The 16,106-nt window shown below is 47.8% G+C and overlaps 1 long non-coding RNA gene across 1 annotated transcript; it reads right to left on the bottom strand.

The window, feature by feature from the left end:
• Positions 1 to 1,903: 1,903 nt before the first annotated feature.
• On the bottom strand, positions 1,904 to 6,585 carry LOC144889022 (uncharacterized). The gene is made up of 3 exons (XR_013621533.1): positions 6,508 to 6,585; positions 3,399 to 3,635; positions 1,904 to 2,117 (listed from the first exon to the last, which is right to left on the bottom strand). It is a non-coding gene; the product is annotated as an uncharacterized LOC144889022 (long non-coding RNA).
• Between the last annotated feature and the right edge of the window lie 9,521 nt (positions 6,586 to 16,106).

Genomic DNA, 16,106 nt, shown 5'->3' with positions numbered 1-16,106 from the left:
CCCCTCCGGCGGCTCCTCCCCTCCCCCCCTCCCCTCATTCCCTCCCCTTCTCCCTCCCCCCTCCACTTCCCCCTCTCCCTTCTACCTCCCCACCACCACCCTTCCTCCACCCCCACTCCCCCTCTCAACCCCACCCCACTCAACACCTCACCTTCCCACCTCCCCCTTACCCCACTCACCATTCTCCCTCCCCCCATCCCACTCCTCCTCCCCACCATCCCCTCTCACCCCCATCCCCTCACCCTCCCCTTCCCCCTCCCCTTCCCCCTCCCACCGTTCTCCGTCCCCCACCCCCCTCTCCTCCCCCTTTCTCCCACCCCACCCTTCCCCCTTTCTCCCTCCCCCTTCCCCCTTTCTCCCTCCCCCTTTCTCCCTCCCCCTTTCTCTCCCTCCCCCTCCTCCCCCTCCCCTCCCATCCCCCCCCCCATCCTCCCCCTCCCCTCCTCCCCACCCACCCTTCCTTCTCCTCCCCCTCCCCCATCCCCTTCCCTCCTCCCTCCCCCCCTCCTCCCCCTTTCCCCTCCCCCCTTTCCCCTCCCCTCCCCTCCCCTCCATTCCCCACTCCCCTCCCCCCTTTCCCTCCCCCCTCCCCCTCCCCTCCACTACCCCCTCCCCCTTCACCCTTCCCCCCTCACCCCCCCTCCCCCCTTCTCCCTTCTCCCCTCCCCCCTCCCCTTCTCCCACTCCCCCTCCCCTTCTCCCCTCCCCTCCCCTCCCCTCCCACTCCCCCTCCCTCCCCTCCCCTCCCCCTCCCCCTCCCCTCTCCTCCCCCTCTCCCCTCCCCTCCCTCCCCTCCACTCCCTCCCTCCCCCTCCCTCTCCCCTCCCCTCCCCCCTCCCCCCTCCCCTCCCCCTCCCCCCTCCCTCTACCCCTCCCCTCCCCCTACCCCTCCCCCCTCCCCTCTCCCCCTCCCCTCCCCCTACCCCCTTTCTCCCTCCCCCTTTCTCCCTCCCCCTTTCTCCCTCCCCTCCCCTCACCTCCCCTCACCCTACCCCCTTCTCTCCCTCCCCCTTCCCCCTTTCTCCCTTCCCCTTCCCCCTTTCTCCCTTCCCCCTTTCTCCCTCCCCCTTTCTCCCTCCCCCTTCTCCCTCCCCTCCCCCCTCCTCCCCCTCCCCCTCCCCCTCCTCCCCCCTCCCCCTCCCCACCCCCTTCCCTCCTCCCTCCCCCTTCCCCCTCCCCCTCCCCCCTTTCCCCTCCCCCTCCCCCTCCCTCCACCTCCCCCAAAGGTCACCCCAAATCAGCTCAGCATGACCTGGTTTATACAGGATGGTGCACCCCCGCATACAGCTGGTGACACCATCACTTTCCTGCAGCAGCTCTTCAGAAACCGCCTCTTTGCCTGGGTACCGCTCATGACTGGGCACCCCATAGCCCAGACTTGAACCCTCTGGACTACTCGTTCTGGGGGTTGCCAGGGGCCCTGTCTACGGTCTACGCCAACTTCCCTGCCACACTGGATGATCTGAAGCAGGAGGTGTTAGACTACCTCCAGACAGTGCCACGTGAGACGTACAGGAAAGTTGGACAGAACTTTGGAGTCAGGATCAATGCCTGTCTGAACCGTGGAGGGCCACACACCGAGAACGTCAATTACACGGATTTTGCGTAAATGCCAATTTCAGACCAAGTGCTCTCACTAACTCTAGCAGACACTTCACTGCAATAGCATTCGGTGATAGAAAATACCATGTCATGAGCTTTCAAGAAATGTTTGGTTCACGTTCCTGAGGTTTCTGTTTCTTTTTAAATAAACGTGAAAGTTTTATCACTCTTTTTTAAACACCCGGTATAAATAGAGAGTGGGTTTAAACGTACAGTGACTAACCTTTCTTTCCTTCAGTGACTTTCTTCAGTGACTTCAGTAACCTTTCTTTCCTTTCCTTCAGTTACAGTGACTGTTCCACGTACACCCACGTAAAGTGGGACATAAAAACATCATGGGGACTAAGTTTGACATTTTTGTGAATATCCTTTCGTGAAGTGAAAACAATTCTAAAAGGTGAGGATTATAAATATCTTCAAATGTTTAAAACACGAATGGGGTAAAAACAACTGTATGTGCTGATAATGTGTCGGACACCAATGCAGTCTCACCTTTTTAGCAGATCCTTGGAACCCTGAAAATAAAGAAAACAAAGATTGAGATCAAGATATTTGAATGAATGAATGTTTCTTTTCATTTATCAAATACTAGCTGGAGTATCCGGCGTTGCCCAGAGTCAATTTGGGTTTTTTTTCACCTATTTTTTTGTGTGTGCCGAAAACACTTCCTTACACCAACAAAGGAAAATTTATATTAGAACACACACACACACACACACACACACACACACACACACACACACACACACACACACACACACACACACACACACACACACACACACACACACACGCACACACACACACTTGGGTCCTTTTGCCTGTTTGTCTGCACAGAATGTGAGTATCTATTTATTCCATTGACAGCCCTCAGACCATTATAAGACCCCTAAGACACCGCTCTCTTATAGTATAAACAAGAGAGTTCATAGAACACGATATCCCAAGCAGTGTTTAATTATATACTTCAATATTAATAAAATAATGATTTTTAGGATCGTCAAAAAAAAAAATCCGGAGGTTTATTGTTACTTTAACAATCTTATACATCACCCTTTTGCATTGCAATAAGACGATGATGAGTCAGTTTAGGAGATGGAGACTTTATTGATCACCATAGAACACAGCATCAATCAGCATCGTACAACCATAGGGTGGCTTCTTCTTCACCCCTGATACTGCACCGTCTCACTTGCTATGCCCTCTGATGCTACATATAAATATACTGTATATCATTGTTAGTCCAAGTATTATGAAGGCAATTTATGTTCGCAGTGTTCAAGTATATAATTCAATATAAATAAAGGTATAAAGACGTATTCAATAAATAAATTCCAGGTTTTACCGCTGTTTTACCCAGAGTCTATTACATCACCCTATGGAACACAATGCATTAGTTATTCGTGCCTGTTGTTTGTGTCCTTTATCACATCCTTATAAACAGTGAGGTTCCTGTTTGGAATGATTTTCGATTTTGTTTGACTGCGAGGCAGGCAGATGTGCGATTGGGACACATTTAGAGCCAGAGTACGGTAAAACCACAAACTTGTCATCCTATTTGTGTTCAAAATATAACATTCAATTTATAACATTCTAGTGGTATCCATTAGAGAGCTACTATGGCATGGCGGATATCAGGGAGACGAAATATATGATCTCATACACCAGAGTGATCATACACCAGATTATACAGCTCAGAAATGGGTGCACCGATCTCAAGGTTATCCTGCCAAACTCTGCTGAACTGGAAATATTAAACATGAGAATATTTGTAATATGTTTATGATAAACCACACCTGCAGAAACGAAGCGGTATCCAATTCCTCATGGATTGTTGTTTGCAGCAAGGATTTTTCTTGATGAAGAGACTCCTTCTGCTGCTCCAGTTTCTCTTTCTGCTTCCCAAGAAGAGAAAGCTTTTCCATTTTCCTCTTGTTGATCTGACCTTTCATCAGATCCACAGTTTCATTTACTAATTGGCACAACTCCATTCGCCTTTGTTCCAGCAGGTCCTCAGCACCTCTGCCTGAGCTCTGAGAGGGGTTTTTGATTGAAATATTTAAAAAACAACGATAAATATTCAAAGAAAATGAGAAAACTAACAAAAAAGGACAAATTAGTGATCTTAACAGAATCATATGACTGATTCCAGCAGTAAGTTTCAAAGGGAAAATTAAGTCGACGTATTTAATGTTAAGCCTGGGTCAGGGCTGATCATCAGCAGGCCTTGAAGTTCAAGAGATCGAAGCTATTCCCGACTGTGGAATATCGATAGGTGAGTTTGTTTGATGATTCTTCCATGGTGACAAGATGTGTTGGGTTTCAACATTGTCAGCCCAGTGTGTGTCTAATCAATTCCAGTTCCTCAGAGAGCAAAACATCTGCTATCTGCTGGCAGTGGAATGGAGTCCTGTATGGTACAATGATAGATTCCATAACCTTACTCAGAAATGGAAGTAGGCTTACTGGTCTATAGTTAGTGTCTGGTCTATAGTCTATAGTTGCACCCTTCTTGTGCATGGGAGTGATATTAGCTAACTCACAGGTAGAGGAGAAGTGGCCAAGATAGAAGGAAACACACAAGAGAAGGCTAAACTCGCGAGAAACCAAATGCCTCAATTCTGTGTTTACTTCCAAATATCGTGTCTCCTACCCTCACTCTCGTTATCCATCCTTCCTGTCATACCCAACTGCTTCTGGACTATGTCTTTGGCACCGGAGAAAACGGAGAAGGTTCTTTCAACTCTAGAATCTGACTCTGCTACTGGATTGGATGGTGTCCTAAAAACCTGCTTTGCTGCTCTTGGATCCTCTCTCTCTCTGCCCTTTTCTCCATGTAATTTGCCCTTGGGCCAATGTCAACTTCCATCTGCTTGGAAATCCGACATTACATAACAATAAAGGCACATGGTAAGGAGAATTTCTCCGTCAGGCTGATCAGTTTACGTTTTGTATCCCACTAAAAGGCCAGATCTGGATCTGGACCTGAACCAAAATCGAATCGCTTGTTCGTCATCTAAACAACTCACCAACCAAGTTTTATCATAATCCATCTACAACGTTTTGAGATATCATGCTATGTATCGTTTTTGGCCACACCTCTCAATGGTGAAGAATACCTTAAACTAGAACTGCAACTTTATAACTGCTGGCAATGATGACCAGTTTCCTCCACCTTCCTGCTTTCATTGGACATGCTTTCATTGGACACACTTTGATATAACCCCGCTTTCATTCAACCCCATTTTATAACAACCCCGCTTTCATTGGACACGCTTTGATACAACTACCGGCAGAGTTTGGGGGGTGACAGGGCGGGCAATTCCCCCATCTTAATTTTTTTCAGTATCTTACAATTAAGATAAAAACATCCCGTATTTAAACGTGGTTAACAATAATGAACGTAAACTGAATTTGTGATTTTACATACACTGTAACTACACTAACAAACAGTAATTTTGAAAGTCAGACCTTGCTACCCATTTTTAATATTAAGCCATTGCTCCCCCCAAATAGAGAAGTCAAACTACACCTATGGATACAACCCCGCTTTGCTACGACCCCGCTTTGATACAATCCTGCTTTCGTACAACCTCGCTTTGACACAACCCTGCTTTCATTGGACACGCATTGATACAACCCCATTTTGATACAACATCCTCCGCTCTCGTAGCCAACGTGGGACTCTCAACGCAATCCGATTTGGAATCTCCTGCGATGAAGTTAACTCCGAGGGCCTTTCACTCACTCATCGCAGGCAGGTTGGCGGTCTTTCTGTCTTCTACCGACTCCTCTCCGGCCTTGCTCCCCCAGCTCTCTCTGTGCTCTGTCCCCCCAATATTCCTTCAGGTCGCACAAGATCTGCCTGCAACCCTCTTCTGGTTAAACTGCCAAAGTCTAGGCTCTCTGCTCACCTTCACTCTTTCATTCCCCTTTTCTCCCGCCTCTGGAACAAACTCCCCCACTCCCTTCAATCCCACTCCTCCCTCCAGGTCTTTAAAACAGCTGTTCACCACCATCTCTTATCTTCCCCCATCCAAAACCTTGATCTTTTCTACCCCCGCTAATTCACCACACATACACTTTTTTGAAATTCCAACTTCTTTCCTGGAAGTCCTTGCAGTGTTCATATGTCTTATACCTCTCCCACCTCCCCCAAAGCCCTCCCCCTCCCACATTTCTCCCGATCTCCCTGCGCTCAAATATTGTGTTTGTGTCCTTCCCCCTCTCTCCCCATCTTGTCTGCCGCTCCCTTTATTTTTTGTGTTTTGTGTGTCGGTTTGACTTATTGTGTGATTAATGTTAGCTCTTTCCCGAGCCTCGATCTTGTATCCCAAAAAAAAAAAATAATCCTTTCTTCCCCTCTTCGTAATGTTTCAAAAACACTAAAATGGTTTTCATCATTACATCATCACATTCTTCATTACTCATACAAAGAGAATGTGATGGGTATATGAAGGTGGAATCGAGGTATAAAAAATGTACAATAAATAAACCTTTAGCAAATTTGGATAAACTTTATCTTAGACCAACGCCATGTGGTCCATTGATCATCGCAGAGCGTGCAACCTTGTCTCGTCCTGCCACTGATGTTTGCAGGGAAGTGAATAAATCAATTAATTTTACTGTTCCAAAATTCAAGATCATCTGCAAAGCATTTTGAGGAAGAATCCAAATCTGATCAGTTGAGTTGATAAAATTAGACCTGAGTGGTGATGGAATGAAATAACCTTGGGTTCATGAGGTGGTTAATGGTGAGTGTGAAAAGGGACAGAAGTTACCCGAGATGTTTACAAGATTATGCAGATTGGGCCAAAATGACTTCCACCCAAGGAATAACATTACAGTTTTACCAAAGGATAATGTTTTTATTTGTAATAACAGCCATTCCTTGGTATTCCCTACCTGTGTCTGCCCTTCCTCCTCCTGAACCTCGTGTAGTTGAGATTCATTGCTCTCAATTGCCTTCAATACCTCAGGGAGATTTTCAGCCAAAATGATCTGCACAGAATAAGGAAGGAACAGAATAGAAATGTACAATTCTGTGGTGTAACCGTCACTCTCCAAGGATAGTCACATTCATACCACCAAGATGGAGGCCTCTCAATTTTATCCAAAATTACACCTGGCCTTGCTCCTCCTGCCCTCTCCGAGCACTGCTCTCCCCAAGCCACCCCAGGTCACATGCTTTCCTCAAGGAACAATTATCTGCCCCAAGTTCAGGCTGCTTTTCCATATTCCGTGCCTTTCATGTCAGAGTTGTAGGCATCTCAGGGTCAAACATTCTGCCTTTTGGTGAAAATTTTGAGCACGAAACACTTTATAATCCCTGAAGCCTTCTCATGGTAATTTAAAATCAACAATTAAACTCCATCATCCTTTACCAGGTGGTCACCTGTAAAAGGTTCTACATTACCTATTACTGTTTCTATCCAGATGAAAGATCAACAACAGCATGTAATAAATAATTGTAATGAAGCATAATATGTCCTGGATATAAGGAAGATAACTCAATCAGCTGTATGAAGGATAGAAGAGGGAAGGAAAGAGGAAGGAAGAACTCAGATGCTGGGAAGTGGAGGGGAATGGTCGCAAACCGGTGTGCTGTTTCTGATGTGTCTTTGGTGTTAATAAAACCTGTTTGATTTGGACAGTTGATTAACGTTGGTAACAAAACATTATAAACTCATTCTCAGAAATGTCTCACTCGAGAAATATTCTGTTACGATGACATAAGCTGACCAGAAATGGAGAATCAAAAGGAAAATAAATTGAGGCCTATATACAAGCTTACTTCATAAAGAATTAGAATGGCACTCGGTGGAGTGCAAACCTCTGCCAGGCTGAACAGTTTACGTTTTGTAACCCACCGATAGGTCAGACCTACAGCCAGACGATAACCAAAATCGAATTGGCTTGTTCTTGTCACCTATCCAACTCACCCACCTGGTTTTATCATGGTCAGTTCATCACCTTATGAGATATCATGCTGTATATAGTTTTGGCCCTATCTCCCAATGATGGAAAATCACTGGAAAAATGATAGTATCCAGATCAGGATCCTCACCAAAATCGAATCCATACTTGTCACACACCCAACCTGTCCACAAAATTTCGTCCGATTCCGTCAATAACTTTTTGTGATGTCCTGCTCACAGGCAAACAGACAGTCAAAAAGGCAAACAAAAGGGGTGAAAACATAACCTCTGTCCACCATTGGTGGTGGAGGTAAATATACTGTAGTATGGATGTAATATACGTACATACAATAACCATATTTTCACAGATTTACTCACTTTTAGTTTATTAGGAGCAGTCTCCATAGCAACAACTTTGTGTTCCTTATGTTGTCCATCCTTGCACTTTGGGCAAATCAAGCTCCAGTCATCTATGCAATAAAATTTAAATAGGTCTCCATGCACAGTACATCTTAGTTTCTCAATCTTCACTCCCGGATCCATCATGTTGTGCCCTTCCTGTTGATGACGCTTCAGATGTTGATCACAGCAGAGAATCCCACAAGTTACACATCTCTTGGCTGCCTCTTGGCCACACTTCTCACATATTCTCTTCTTGTTTCCTGAAATGGGAAATCAAGGAGAATTTTAATGGCCAATGAATATCTAAGAGTGGTTATTACGCATTCATAAATTAACTTTTGCATTTTACTTGCTTTCTGAAAAGTGATACGTCATGAGATGAACAACACAAACTCATTAGAGTCAAAAAATGATGCGTTTTAGAATAAGCTTATAGCGCAAGAGCTACGGCACTTTAATCATGTGTCCAAGGCCAGGATGATTGCGGATGATTTGTGAATCAGAATTTTGCACTGATTATGAAAAACGATTTCGTAATTGCCGCATTGCTGATTTTTTGGCTAAAACCGCCATCATGTGTTTTTCTTTTTCAACGACAAATGTCCAAAAAATTTTTTTATTCAGTTATCTAAAATGACGACAACACGTGCATGTGGGATATTAAAATAAAGGCAATCTCTTTGTGGACATGGGTAAACATTAAAAAGACATTAGGGATAGAACATTATGGTCATCAGAGACAATTTAGTCCATAATTTTAGGAAAAGACTGCTATAATTTACAAAATGTGTGACATGAATCACCCAACAGGTGTCTATTTATCACAATTAACCATGTTCACCCCCGCCACCTGCGATGGACAGAGGCTGTTTTCACCCCTGTTGTTTGTTTGTTTGACAGTGAACAGGATATCTGAACAGAACATGTGGATGGATTCGGATGATATTTGGTGGGCAGGTTGGGTGTGTGACAAGAACGAAATGATTGCAATTTTTTTTTGAACATCCGGATATGGATCCATATTTGAGATTTTTTTGTTTTAATGATTCTTCACCATTGAGTGATGGGGCCAAAAACTATAAATAGCATGATATCTCAAAAATTGTGGATGGATTATGACAAAACTTGGAAGTGTTGGGAGGTGACAAGAACAAGCCAATTTCATGTTGGTTCAGGTCTTGTTCCCTATCGAGCCTCTCAGTGGATACAACATGCAAACTGTTCAGCCTGGTGGAGGTATGCGCTCTACCGAGTGCCGCTCTAGTTTATATATGTAAAAAGGTGGCAGTTGTACACATAGGCTCGTATATCCAATATGGCTGCCAGTTGTACAAATATATCCAATATGGCTGCCAGATTACATGACTGATGACATCACAAATTTACGTTCTCCAATATAATTGTTGCATAGACCATTAGACCATGCTCAAGAAATTTCAAACTGATCGGACTAAGCATTGTAATTGTCAAATGATGTCATAATTGAGGTACCAATGACGTCATCGTTAACAACACCTATTCCTTGTGGGCAGTTCTTTGCAATGAGCTATGTTTCAATTTTTCACTTATGACATCATAATTATCATTAATGAATTTTTATTTTTTTATTTTTTTTGTATACACAACCGAGGCTCGTGAAAGAGCTAACATTTATCACACAAACAAATCAAACAGACAAACAAACAAAGTGTATAAAAAGGGCAGCGGTAGACAGCATGAGGACAGAAGGGGAAGCACATAAACACAACATTTGTGAGGGACATCGGGAATGTGTGGGAGGGACCACTATTTGTTTGATTCCTTGGGAAAAGCAACTCTGTTGTTGAAACATCAGGTGTGAAGGTTTCAGTGACAAATATCATTTGAATGTGTTTTTGCACTTTTATAAACCAAACAGTGAATTATTTATTGAAGTTCTGCTGCTTACCTGAATTGGGGGCCTTGCGTGTTGGCGATGCAATGTTTGTCCATGATCCAAGGCATGGATATGTACCTTGAACCTTTAGCTTCTGAAGAATCCCAACAAAGGTCTCTGCATGATCCTCACCTTTTCCTTCGATGATGTCCAAACATGCTCTGATTTTATCTCCATTGGATGCGTTGCTTGTGATTCGATCCAAATCTTCCCTTTCCAACAATCCCTCCTTTCTGGCTTGGTCAAATGCCTTTTGAGGCCCATGCAGTAAAGCATCAACAATATCTGGTATATTTCGTGACAGAATATTTACAAAACAACCTTCTTCCTCACTCGACATGTTTGGAAGGAAAGTTGACGGAGAGTATCTGAAGCAAAATCTAAAAAAAAAAAAAGAGAGATGTAACAGTCAAGAAACTTGTCTATTGTCAGATACCCTGTTTAAATAGACACTGATCATACTCCGCAATAAACAAACACATCTGTGAATTCTAAGGAAAATGGTTTTGGTTCTTGTTCTCATTTTTTTGATTTCTATGAAAATCAAATTACTTCTTTTTGGATGCAAGCATTGAGATCTTTCTGTCTCTACCGACTCCTCTACGTCCTAGCTCCCCCTGCACTGTCTGTGTTCTGTCCCACAAATATTCCTTAAGGACACACAAGATGGCTGCCAGCAACCCTATTCTGGTGAAACTGACAAAATCAAGACTTTCTCCCCACCTTCATTCTTTCATTCCTCTTTTCTCCTGCCTCTGGAACAAACTCCCCCACTCCCTTCAAGCCCACTCCTCCCTCCAGGTCTTTAAAACAGCTGTTCACCACCATCTCTTATGTTCCCCCTTCCAAAACCTTGATCATTTATACCGTCGTTAATATACCACAAATCCACCTCTTCCAATCTCCGATGTCATTCCTGAAATTCCTAGTAGTGTCCATTTGTTTCATACCATGTATCCCTCCCCCACACCCAACCCTCTCCCTTACAGAGATCTACCGATGTCCCTGTTCTCTCCTGTTGTTGTGTGTCTGCCTCCCTCTCTCTCCCCTTCTTGTCTCCCGCTCCCTCTATTGTATGTTTTATGTGTCGATTTATGGTTTTTTGTGTTTAATGTATTAACTCTTGCTCGAGCCTCGACTTTGTGTACAATATATATATATATATATATATATATATATATATATATATATATATATATATATATATATATATATATATATATATATATATATATATATAAATATATATTGTTGCGGATCTCATCGCCGGCCTTTCCCCTTACCAAGGGGGGGGGGGAGGGGTAGTCCCCTTGTCTTTTACTGGCCGACGGGATCCGGGGCTATGACGTTCGTTCCGGATGGCGTTAAATAGGGTGTAGGCCGAATTCCTATTACCTAAGTACCAACGCCGCCTAGGAAGCAAGGAAATAAGCCCCGCCCGAATCACGGTTATAGGTGTAAATGCCGAGTGGTAGCTGTAATGAAATCGTATTCCTACTGAACCCGGGAGTGATGCTCGCTGCTCGCTTTCGCTCCTAGGGGCGCGGGGCTATAAGACCCGCTGCTGCGGACGGGGCTCCGGGACTTCTCCTGTGACATGTTACATCTAAGTAGACTCGCTAACGGTACGCCAGCATTGAGTATTAAGCTTGCTTGCATTGAATGTTATGGATGATCCCATGTGATGCTTATTGATGTGATTCCTTATTCCTGTTGCATTCTCTGTGTTACAGAATGATGTCATGGTCTTAATGGAATTAAATCCACAGTTGGACTAAAGTTGTGTGGACCTCGTTGGTTTCCATAACACTTAATTCCATTAAAGATCTACCGATATCGATCTACCGATCTACCGATATGGCTGGCAACAAGACGCTGGTCGTTACAACATTCTGTGCCGATCCGCAAGCCCCGCATGGTGGTTTGCAACTGAAGCACTGGCTCAGGATGTTGGAGCATCATTTCGAGGAGCCTGAGACCGCACCGACGGCTGCCTCGAAGCTAGCAACGCTTCATTCAAAAATTGATTATAAGGTGTACAATTCCATCGCCCAATGTGCGACGTACGACCTCTCAATCGCGGAGCTCAAATGGTTGTACATCAAGGAAAAGAGCCCGGTGTATGCTCGGTATTTGCTGCTAACGCGACGCCAGCAACCCAACGAGCCAATGGACCACTACGCCCAGGCGCTCCGGCAGCTCCTGCTGGACAGTACCCAGGAGCCACGGACTCACGCGCAGTCTCAGGATGATCTTCTGTTAGACGCCTATATTGCTGGGGTCTCCCAGAAATTAAGGCTCAAGCTCCTGGAAAAGACCGACCTGACCTTCGCTTCGGCACTCGAGCAAGGCAAGGTGTACACCGAAGCGCGGTTGCAATCGAACACCTATGATCACACGCGCCTTTTGGCGGGAACTTCGTTATACGCACGGCCGGAGAGTGCTACCGCCGTGGACGCGGACCTGCTCGCGGAACCCCAGGAAGCTCTGGAAGAGGACCCAGTCCTGACAGCGGCCACTACGGCCAGACCCAAGGCCTTACGCGGGCCCCCTGCTATTTCTGTGGGGGGCAACGCCATACTACCCGGGCCGTGTGTCCGGCTCGGGACGCAATATGCCATTTGTGCTCACAAAAGGGGCATTACGCGAAAGTGTGCCGGAAAACCGCACGCGGCTCGTGGCCGCGCGCGGCCTTGAATGGGCTCATTGCGGAGCCTACGAGCCGAGCCCGGAACCCGGCGCCTTACCCGGCTTTGAAGAGCAGGGCCCCTCTCTGCGGGCCCCTGGACGCTCAGACGACCTTGGCAGGCGTCACCGTCTGCCCCCAAACCGCCACCACAGACGCATCCACAATCGGGCATGGCGTATGTGACCCTGCCCGGACTCCGGGCCACGTGAGGGGCTTTGGAGCCTCACCAAGCCCCAGCGGTACGTCCTCGTCGTGCCGCTCATGAGCAAACAGCGTCCACTGGCGCCGACATGATTTCAAATACTACGGAGGCCTTTTCTGCCAAAAATGTCGAAAAGGCGTTTTCAAATACTACGGAGGCCTTTTCTGCAAAAAATGTCGAAAAGGCGTTTTCAAATACGACGGAGGCCTTTTCCCGTCAAAATTGTCAGATTTTGAATCGCAAAACACCGGAATGCATGGGAATGCTCTCTGATGGCTTTAACGGATTCCCCATGGACAACGAAGACTCCGGCAACGACCGCAAAACTGCAGCTGGCATAGGATCTGCCCGCGAGGCTCGTCCGACCCACTCGGGGGGTTCAGTCCCATTCCCAGCAGGCTCGTCCGGCCTGGCTCAAGCCCTTATCCCCCTCATGGTTTACGGCCATTGTGTGCGGGCCTTGGTGGATACAGGGTCTACGGATAGTTTTATCGACCAGCGACTGGTGCACAGGCATAGTTGGCAGGTCTTGAGGTCTACAAGACGGATCTTCATGGCATCCCAGGGGCTTCAACTCAGCACGAAGGGGGAATGCCGATTGAAACTCGTGATAAGGGGCCGGGTTTTTCCGGATGTCCCCCTTATGGTTTTACCTGCGTTATGTGCTGATATTCTGTTAGGACACGACTTTCCGAAGCGGCATGGATGCCTGGAAATGGAGTTTGGTGGGCCTGACACCCTTGTTGTGGGGGCGGACGCGCTCGCTGTGTGTGCCCTAGCGAAAATGGAAATCCATCCGCTTTCGCTGTTTCCCAATCTAACCTCCGACTGTACCCCTGTCGCGGTAAAATCACGGCGCTACTCTCGCGCAGACATGCAATTCATTGCGGATGAAACGGCTCAGCTCTTGAAAGACGGTATCATAGAACCTAGCCGGTCGCCGTGGCGAGCCCAGGTCTTGGTGGTGTGAAGAGAGGCCCACCGCAGACGCATGGTAATTGACTATTCCCAAACGGTTAACCGCTTTACACAGCTGGATGCCTACCCCCTTCCGGGGATGGACGCGCTGGTGCACCAGGTGGCCCAGTATTCGGTCTACAGCACTCTCGATCTCCATAGTGCGTACCATCAGATCCCAATCTCTAGGGCGGATCGTATCTATACCACTTTTGAGTCGGGGCAGCGATTGTACCAGTTTACCCGATTACCTTTTGGGGTAACGAATGGGGTCTCCTGTTTCCAGAGGGCCATGGATGACCTCCTTACGAGGGAGCATTTAACCGATGTTTTCGTCTACCTCGACAATCTTACGGTTTGTGGGTACGACCAAGGGCACCATGATGCTAATCTGCAGCGCTTCCTATAAGTCGCGCAGAGGTATCACTTAACCATGAACGAGGATAAGTGCCAATACTCTCTGCGCAAGATAGACTTCTGGGGTACACCGTGACCCATGGCTGTGTCGCTCCGGACAAGGAGCTGTCTGCGACCTGTTGCTCGACATGGCCCCTCCCTGCGATCGGGCGTCCCTGAAGCGCGACCTCGGGCTGTTCGCCCATTACTCCAAATGGGTACAAAATTTCTCAGCGAAACTTCGCCCCCTCGTGGCCTGCGATACCTTCCCACTGCGTTCCGGCCACGTTGGCGGCCTTTGGAGGCCTTAAGGCCGACATCGCCAGCGCTGCCGTGGCGACGATCGACGAGAGTGGATCTTTCGTCCTCGAAAGTGATGCCTCGGATCAGGCCATCGCGGCGACCCTCTCCCAAGGAGGGCGTCCGGTGGCGTTCTTTTCACGGACTCTTACCCCCGCTGAGCGGAGACATTCGTCTGTCGAAAAGGAAGCGTATGCGATCGTCGAGTCCATTCGCCGATGGCGCCCGTACTTACTCGGGCGGTGCTTCCAAATTATCACGGACCAGCAAAGTGTTGCGTTCATGTACGACACCTTAAACGCCCAGTGCATAAAGAACGAGAAAATCACTCGCTGGCGTATCGAACTCGCCGACTTCTGTTACACCATCAAATACCGCCCGGGGAAGGATAACCGGGGCCGCCGACGCCTTATCGAGACCGCCTACCTGCGCGGGTATCACCTCTTTGGAGGGCCTACGTGTGCTGCATGCCACTGCGGGCCATTCGGGCATAACGCGCTTCGCTCATTTTGTGCGGAGTGGCAATCTCCAATACTCGATTGACGATATCCACCATATCTGTCGCGACTGCGCTATATGCGCGGAAATCAAACCGCGTTTCTATAACCCACCCATGGGGACTCTGGTTAAGGCTACGAGGCGGTGGGGAACGCTTGGCGATGGATTTCAAGGGCCCATTGCCGGTTTTCGAGTAGCTCTCGCTATCTGCTCACTATCGTCGATGAGTACTCGCGATTCCCCTTCGCTTTATACGTGTGCGGACATGACTGCTGCCACGGTAATGCGATGCTTACAAAACTTGTTCCCTATGTTCGGGTACCCTGCCTATGTGCATACCAACCAGGGTGCGGTCTTCTTGTCTCAGGAGGTGCATGGCTATCTGCTCCAAAATAACATCGCTTCTAGTTACACCACGCCGTACAGACCCCAGGCAAATGGGCAGATCGAACGTTTCAACGGGATTATCTGGAGGGCCGTTATGCTCAACCTCCGGACCCTCGGCCGGGGCCTCGATAAATGGGCTTGGTCGATACCTGCGGCGTTGAACTCGATCAGGGCTCTCCTGTGTACGGCGACCAACCAAACTCCCCACGAGCGACTTTTCCACCACCCCAGGAGCTCGGGGTGTATACGGTCTTTACCTAGTTGGCTCGCTGGGCCCGGGCCGGCCTACCTTAAACGGGCGGTTCGCACGAGCAAGTACGACTCCCTAGTGGACAAAGTGCAGATTCTCCAGGCTAATCCTGAGCATGCTCGTGTGATGATGGATGACGGACGTGAGACTACTGTCTCCGTACGTCATCTCGCCCCATGCGGGATCGCCGACTCGGGTAGGGAATCGGACGGACCGATCGAACCCATCTATGAGACTATGGACTCACCCGACGCTCCCATCGCCGAGAGTCTACCGACCCTCCCCTCGCCGCGTCTACCCGTGCCCGACAGCTTGGCGGTAACCCCTTCGTCGCCTGACCCTGTCCCCGACGCCGCGGACACTGGGGGACGGGATGCCGTACCCGGGGAATTTCGGACACGAGCTGGCAGGGAAGTTTGCCGCCCGGACCGTTACGGTTGGGTATACCCTGTTCCGCACCCTGTTCGTGCTGACACTCGCTCGCTTCTAGCCCCTCTGCAGTATTCTTTTCACGGGGGGGGGGGGGGGGGGGGGGGAGAATGTAATGAAATCGTATTTGTACTGAACCCTGGAGTGATGCTCGCTGCTCG

Source organism: Myxine glutinosa, unplaced genomic scaffold (assembly GCF_964187855.1).
Source record: "Myxine glutinosa unplaced genomic scaffold, kmMyxGlut1.1 SCAFFOLD_580, whole genome shotgun sequence".
Taxonomy (NCBI): Eukaryota; Metazoa; Chordata; class Myxini; order Myxiniformes; family Myxinidae; genus Myxine; species Myxine glutinosa.
Note: the sequence above shows the minus strand (reverse complement) of the source record. Positions and strands in the feature narration are given on the sequence as shown.